The sequence below is a fragment of the Cavia porcellus genome, unplaced genomic scaffold (genome assembly GCF_034190915.1).
Source record: "Cavia porcellus strain 051 isolate PalLab524CR breed Dunkin Hartley unplaced genomic scaffold, mCavPor4.1 scaffold_37, whole genome shotgun sequence".
Classification (NCBI taxonomy): Eukaryota; Metazoa; Chordata; class Mammalia; order Rodentia; family Caviidae; genus Cavia; species Cavia porcellus.
In genome coordinates, this window is record NW_026947520.1 from 9858668 (window position 1) to 9865988 (window position 7321).

General features: G+C 43.6%; 1 non-coding gene across 1 annotated transcript; it reads right to left on the bottom strand.

Annotated features, from left to right (window-relative positions):
* Nucleotides 1-6150: 6150 nt before the first annotated feature.
* On the bottom strand, nucleotides 6151-6252 carry LOC111755125 (small nucleolar RNA U13). The gene has a single exon (XR_002789709.2). It is a non-coding gene; the product is annotated as a small nucleolar RNA U13 (small nucleolar RNA).
* Between the last annotated feature and the right edge of the window lie 1069 nt (nucleotides 6253-7321).

Here is a 7321-nt window from a genome sequence, read left to right on the forward strand (position 1 = left end):
AACTAGCCCAGTAATTAAAATTTTTCGAATATTTCAAGGCTGGAAGGTTCTTTTCCCTCATTTCCTTTCCAGACAGGCAGTGATTCATCCGTTCTACCAGCTTTTCCTGAGTGGGTAGCACAAATGCTGGCTGTAGAGACAAGTCAGCCATGTGTATGAACCACTAACCACAGAAGAATAAACACCATAGCGTAAATGTCACACTGAATCAAAAGAAATTGCAGGGTTGTAGGTCAAAAAACTTCAACAAAGCCTGATGGTACACATCTATAATCCCAGCTGTTAGGGAGGCTGAGGCAGGATAATCACAGATTTGCCACCAGCCCAGACAATTTAGTGACATGTATCTCAAAATAAAAAAATAAAAAGAGGAGCTGGGGATTTAGCTCAACGGCATAAGCATGTGCCTTGCAAGCAGGCGGTCGTGAGTTCGATCCCCATACCGATAAACAATAAATAAATAAAAAGAGCCGGGGGGATTGTAGCTCAGTGGTAGAACATCCCTAGATGCAAGCCTCAGCACTGAGGAGAAAAAAATTTGGTAATTCAAGTGGTTCATTCCATACTTGACAGTGTAGTTAGATCACAAATAGAAATACAAAGACAATCAGTAATGAAAACATACCATGAGCCAGGCACAGTGGCCTATACCTGTAATCCCAGCACTCAGGAAGCTGATGCAGGAGGATTACAACAAATTCAAACCAGCATGGCAGTTTTCATCCTGTATCCCAGCCTGCTTGCAGGAGAATAAATCACGAGGCGGGTGTGGTTCTGGTTCGCTGAAGAATTCACACCCTGCAGCGAGGGCACCTTGCTGAGAAGCCTCTCAACCCTGTGTCCATTGCAAAAGGTCCCAGAAAACCCCCAGGCAAACACCATCAGCCAGATATCAGGTCCCCTGGCATCTTTTGTAAGGAAAATGAAAACTATGTCAGTGTGATCGGCGGGGAGGGGGGAGGGGTTTATATAGCTCAGCGGCACAAAAGCATGGTTTTGAGTTCGATTCCTGGTACCAGAAGAAAAAACAAGTAATCAGCACAGTTTGTTAAACTGCTCACATCTGATGCCACCTAGATACACAATAGAAAGGAAGTGCTTACATTATCCATGACACGTTCGGATGATGGAATAATCAGCAAGAAAAGGCTCTCATTTCCTGTCCCACACCCGCCTCCCCGTGAACTCACGGTCTTTATTATGCTAAGTGCGCACTGAGCTACACCTATAATCTCTCTAGTTTCTTTTTCTTTCTTTCTTTCTTTTTTTTTTTTTTTCCTATTTTTCTTGAAAAAATCTTGGTAGTCTGATATAGTGGCACATATTAGTATTCCCAGCGCTCTGGAGGCAACTTTGCAAGTTCAAACCCATCCTGGGCAATTTAGCAATTAACAGACGCAATAGCAACATCTCCGAAAGGAGTGGGAGTGGGCTACGGATGAAGCTCAGCGTGAAAGCCCTGGGTTTAATCTTCAGAACTGCAAAAGAGAAAAAGAAGAAGGAGAAAGAGAAGGAGGAAAGAAGAGCAGGAGGAGGTAACATCTGTCACACTATTTTTGCCAAAAACAATTAGGAAAATAGCCAGAACTATCAATGTCATAGAATATATATCAAAGGATGTAGGGACAACTGGCTGGCCATTTGGAAAAGGAATGACAGTGGATCTGCTCTATTTATGCTAGAATAAATTCCAGGTGAATCGAAGATGAAACCATGGGGCCAGAATGTAATCAGTGGTAGGGCTTTTGCTGAAAGACACACAAGGCTCTGGGTGCCGTGGCTCCAGTGTCCACAAGGGAAAAAAAACATGAAATCATGAAAGTTGTAGGGGCTGGGGGTTTAGCTCAGTGGCATAAGCACCTGAGTTGCAAGCAGGCAGTTGTGAGTTCGATCCCCGGTACCGATGAAAAAAGACAAAAAAAAAAAAAAAAAAAAGTTGTAGGAAAAAAAATCACATGAAAATGGTTTTTAAATTTTTGGAGTGAATCCAGGCGTGGTGGTGCACACTGATAAAACCAGCACTTAGGAGGCTAAGGCAGGAGAATTGTAAGACTATTCTTATGGAGAAAACTATGCTAAGGGGCTGGGGATTTAGCTCAGCGGCATAAGCACCTGCCTTGCAAGCAGGCAGTTGTGAGTTCGATCCCCGGTACCAATAAAAATGAAAAAGCCAAAAAAAAAAAAGAAAACTATGCTAAGAAAGATATGAATCCCCAAACCATAAAGGCAAATATGGGTAAAATTCACCTCACAAATGTTTACAATTTTCCATGAGAATAAAAAAAAGCCAAAGATATACAGAACTGACAAGCTAGGAAAATAATGTTTGTAATGTTTGCAGTCTAATAAACATCTAGTTGTTGTGCTTTGGTTTGGTTTGATTTAGTTTTGTTGAGAGAGAATCTTGCTCTGTAATCCAAGCTGGCCTTGTAATCCTCCTGCCTCAGCCTCCTGAGTGCTAGAAATATAGGCATGTGCCCCCATGCCTGACTAAAAGTTTTTACCATGTGAACCTTGGAGGACCGGGGCGGCAGCTCAGGGATAGAGCTCTTGCCTAGAGTACACAGGGCTCTGGGTTCGATTCCCTAGCACACACTTGTAAACAAAGTTTATAGCAGTGATATTCACAATAGATAAAGTCAGATACTACCCATTTGTCCTGGAAAATAGATGAAGAAAACATGGAAAATATGATATGGCTGTACAGCTTGATATTACTCAACCAAAGAAGGGAAGCTGTAGAAAGCATATAGCAGATGCATGTGTGGAAGGACCTTGGAATCGCCTGCAGGAAATCAGCGGGGCACGGAAGACCACGGGACTGCATTTTTCTGAACATATTGGAGGTCTGCACAGGCAAGTGCCTAGAGCCCTGTGTACATTCCTGGTAGCTCTTGCCTGAGGGGATGAGGCCCCATAGCAGGAGATAAGAGGATAATAGTCAGGTTCAGGGCACAGACCTGAAGTCCTAGTATTCAGGAGGCTGAGGCAGAAGAATCTCTGTGAGTTGGAGTCCAGCCTGGGTTGTACACAGTGAGTTCAAGACCAGCCTGAACTGAGAGACCTTGTCTGAAAAACAAAACAAAACAGTCCAAACCCACATGTTGCACCACATATAACAAATCCATTCTGGATTTTTTTTGTTTGTTTTTTCAATCAGATTTTATTGGTACATTTTAGATATACATAATGATCACATTTATAGAGAATTTGTACCTGTACATGCTATAACTTGGTCCCCCCCCATTCCCCTACCCTCCTTTTAACCCCTCCTTCCTCCCCATTTATGAAGCTGTTTTCATGTTTTCCTCTTTTTCTGTCCTTTTTTCCCCTTTTCCCTTCTTTCCTTTCCCCATTTATCAATTCAGGATTTTGTTTGTTTGTTTTTTCAATTTTGTCATTTTTTGTTTGTTTGTTTGTTTTGTTTTCATTTTTTGGTACCAGGGCTTTTTTCACTTTTGTTTTGTTTTGTTTTTTGAGGCTTTTTTACTATGTAAATCAGAATTGACAAACATTTAACCAGCAGAGTGACGCATGCTTGAAGTTCCAGCACTCAGAAGGCTGAGGCAGGAGGATGGCTGAGTTCTAAGTCTAGCTGGGCTGCATAGTGAATCCAAGGCCACAACCTGAACTACATAGCAAGACTCAAAAAACAAAACAAAATCTCCAGGCTGGCTGAGCCTATATAATGAAACTAAAATAAAACAGTTAAGCTACAGGCTAAAGAAACACTTTGGAAAGCTTTTTTGTTTGTGCTTTGTTTTTTTGAGGTAGTGTCTCACTACCAACTCCAGAGAACCCTCCTGCCTTTGTGACAGGATTACGGGCATGTGTCACCACGCCTAGCTCCGTGTACCAATGCAGCTACTTTTTTAATGTTTAAAATAAGTAACAGGGGACCATGAGCATCATGGAGACTGGCAGATGTCCCTTGAAGGCTGGGCAATGAGTTAGGTGTGCAAGGCCCGCCCTCACCCCCAACCAGCTGCATCTGCTTCCTGGCCCTGATGTGACACCTTCTGAGTGGAAGCACTTGGTTATTTTGGGAGCTGCCTGGCATGGTCATCACCCTACATTTAAAGGAAAAGGCGCCTTCCCAGGTGCGGAAGCAGCCCTGCAGCTGCTCTGGAAGGATGTGGCTGCCTGGGCAGCAGGCCAGCCCCCACACCTAGTTTGGGGACTCTGGCTGGCAGATGTGCAGGGGTGGCCTTTTGCCTCTGGCAGCACAGCACCAGGACAGAGGTTCACAATGCAGCTACCCAGAGGCGGCTGGAGGCAGGAAGTCTTGGCCTTCTTGGGAATCCGACACTCATTCTCGCACAAATCTCAGATCCCTTGTGGAATTTTTTTCTTTTTTCTTTTTTTTTGTACCAGGGATTAAACTGATGACCTTGTGCTTGCCAGGCAGGCATTCATGCTGCTGTGCTAAATCCCTGGCTACCCAGCACTTGGGAGGCTGAAGCAGGCAGATCGAGGCAAATTCAAGACAAGTCTGGGCTACAAAGTGAGTTCAAGGCTAGCTGAACTGTGTAGCAAGACCCTCTCTCAAAAAGACAGGAAAAAAAAAAAAACAGAAAAAAATAAAGAAGAAAAAAGGGACTTTGAGCTATAATTATTCAAATCACACCAGTGGGATTTGTAATTTTATATACTCCCAGGGAACAAGAAGCCTCTTCTTCAGAGCCTTAATTGTACAGCCTCAGAAAATAAAGCACTGTGATCGTTACCATAGCAGTAAGACTGTGACGTCCTCAGAGTACTGTGGAACCACAGGGCTGTTAGTCATCCTTGCCCCTCTCCGTACCCACTTCCAACGGTAGTGCTTTGTTTTGTTTTGTTTTGAACAGGTAGACTTTGAAACCAGGCCCGGACTGGCATGTTCTATGAGGCTTTTGCATTGAGACCCAAGAGACTGAGTTCACCTTAGAATTTTAGAGGTGGATTAGAGAAACCACAGTGGCCAGGTGTTCACCATGAGCAGAGGCTGGGTGGTGCCTCTGAGGTTGTGGCAGACAAGGGCATCTTTTTTTTTTTTTTTTAATATTACTGGGAGTTGGGGGCTGGGGATTTAGCTCAGCGGCATAAGCGCCTTCCTTGCAAGTGTGCGGTCATGAGTTCGATCCCTGGTACCGATAAAAACGAAAAAGATAAAAAAAAAAAAAAAAAAAAGCAAATATTACTGGGAGTTGAACTCAAAGAGAGCTGAACTTACCCCTTTTTAAAATGCTTTTTGAGATGAGTCTTGCCACTCTGCTTAGGCTAGCCTCAAACCTGCTGTCTTAATGCCTCAGCCTCCTAAATAGTTGAGATTACAGACAATGCATCCCCAAACCTAGCCCAATGATTTTTAAAAGTCTTTGCTAGTCAAGTGTGGTAGTGCACATCTGCGATTTCAAGGACCATGGGAGGCTGAGGCAGGTGAATCTCAAATTCTAGCTAGTTTGAGCAATTTAGTGACTTAGTGAGACTGCCTCAAAGTAAAAAATATTTTTTAAAAGTCTGGGGACAGGGGCTGGGGGTTTAGCTCAGCGGCATAAGTGCCTGCCTTGCAAGTGTACGGTCTTGAGTTCGATCCCTGGTACTGATAAAAAAGAAAAAAACAAAAAATAAAAGTCTGGGGATGCAGTTCAGTGTGAAAACTTGAGATTCAATCCTTAGCTCCACAACATACACACACGCACACACACACACACGGAGTTTTAGTTACTTTTCTATGGATGAAACAAAATACCCCAACTCCCAAAGTTAATGGAAGAAAGGTTCATTTAGCTCATAGTTTGTAGAGGTTTCAGTCCACAATCAACTGGCTCCAAAGCAGGGTGGCACACAGCAGAGAAACAGTTCATGATGGCACAAGGTAGCAAAGCATGCAAGGGCCAGTCACAGATCTTTCTTTTGATTATAGCTCATCCAGGCTACTTGGGGTGTGTAGCACTCACACCCTTAATTCTTGTGCCCTTGATTACCGGATCCTGACCTAGATCCCCAATTTCCCAAAGGAGTGTATGACGGAGGCTTAAATAAAATGAGACAAGTGGTATGGTTTTAGGGCTCTAGGAGGGTCAAAACCTTTTAGTTGAGCTTGAGACTCTGAGGGCTAAGATAAAGACTTCTCTGGTCCGCCCACTTTTTTTTTTTTTTTTTTTTTCTCGTCAGATGGGTAATGTGCCGAGTTCGTAACAAGGTTCAAAGGAGGCACATGTCATGCATGGAGCATGAGCACCCAATCATCATGCTTAAGAACCTGAGGATCGGACCTCCCACTTTAATTAGGTCCAAAACAAAGGATGAGGAAAGCACGGGAAATGAGCAGGACCTTGGGAGTCATTTCAAAGACTTCTCCAAGTAGTGAGTTATGCCTGTTTAGGAGAACCTTATCTCCAATGACATTTGGTAGGAGTACGCCTGCAGGAGTGAAATTCCTTCAGCTGCAGTCTCTATTTACTTAATTAGTGTTGGAGCCAAGGTGTCTTCAGCTATGGTCTTATCTTGCCCATTGAGGTATCTCTGGCCTCACAGGCCACTATAGGCCTCAGGCAGGGCCAGTGATTCATAGAGGTTCACAAACTATGAATCAGCTCCCATCTCCAGGCAAGGGGCCTGGGCCTAGGACAGATTCACAGCTAAACATAGAAAGCCAATTAGTTAAATTTAAATCCTGCTCAGAGCCGCTTTGTAGTGGTCTCCAACACTTGATCCTAGCAATGTACCATGAATGTATCCCAGTGTCACACACTGTAGATCCAGCCACCTCTGAAAAAGCCTCACCCATAACTGCGTGAGGCTTTCAGAGGACATCCAGACACAAGCCATCACACACACACACACACACACACACACACACACACACCAGTCTTGGATATCCTGCAGATAGCACATTGATAACATTAGTTGTTTGCTCTCTAGCAGGTAGATTTGTTTGGCTGTAGCATTTTCAAATACTTCCAATTATAAAGACACTAAATATCTTGATACTGCCATAAATAATAATAATATAATTATTTTTCCTCTATATCTCTATCTCTAACTGATACCAAATCAAGATTTGAATAAACTCAGTAGACTTGGATATATCATAATGATCATTATTTCCTTTGAATTTTATAAATTTGGGGCCAAACATAGAAATTGCGAAATCTGCTTCCTACCTCAGACCCCAGAGACCCTTCTGAGATGAAGATCTCAGAAGGTGGCCGCTCTGCGCCTCCCCAACCGCCCGGCCTCCTGGACCTAGTATTGCTGTGGATCTCTGGCTGGCTCTCCTCCTTCCAGAACCTTGGATTGCAGTGGAATGACCTCGCTGGGTTGATGAGAGTCTCAG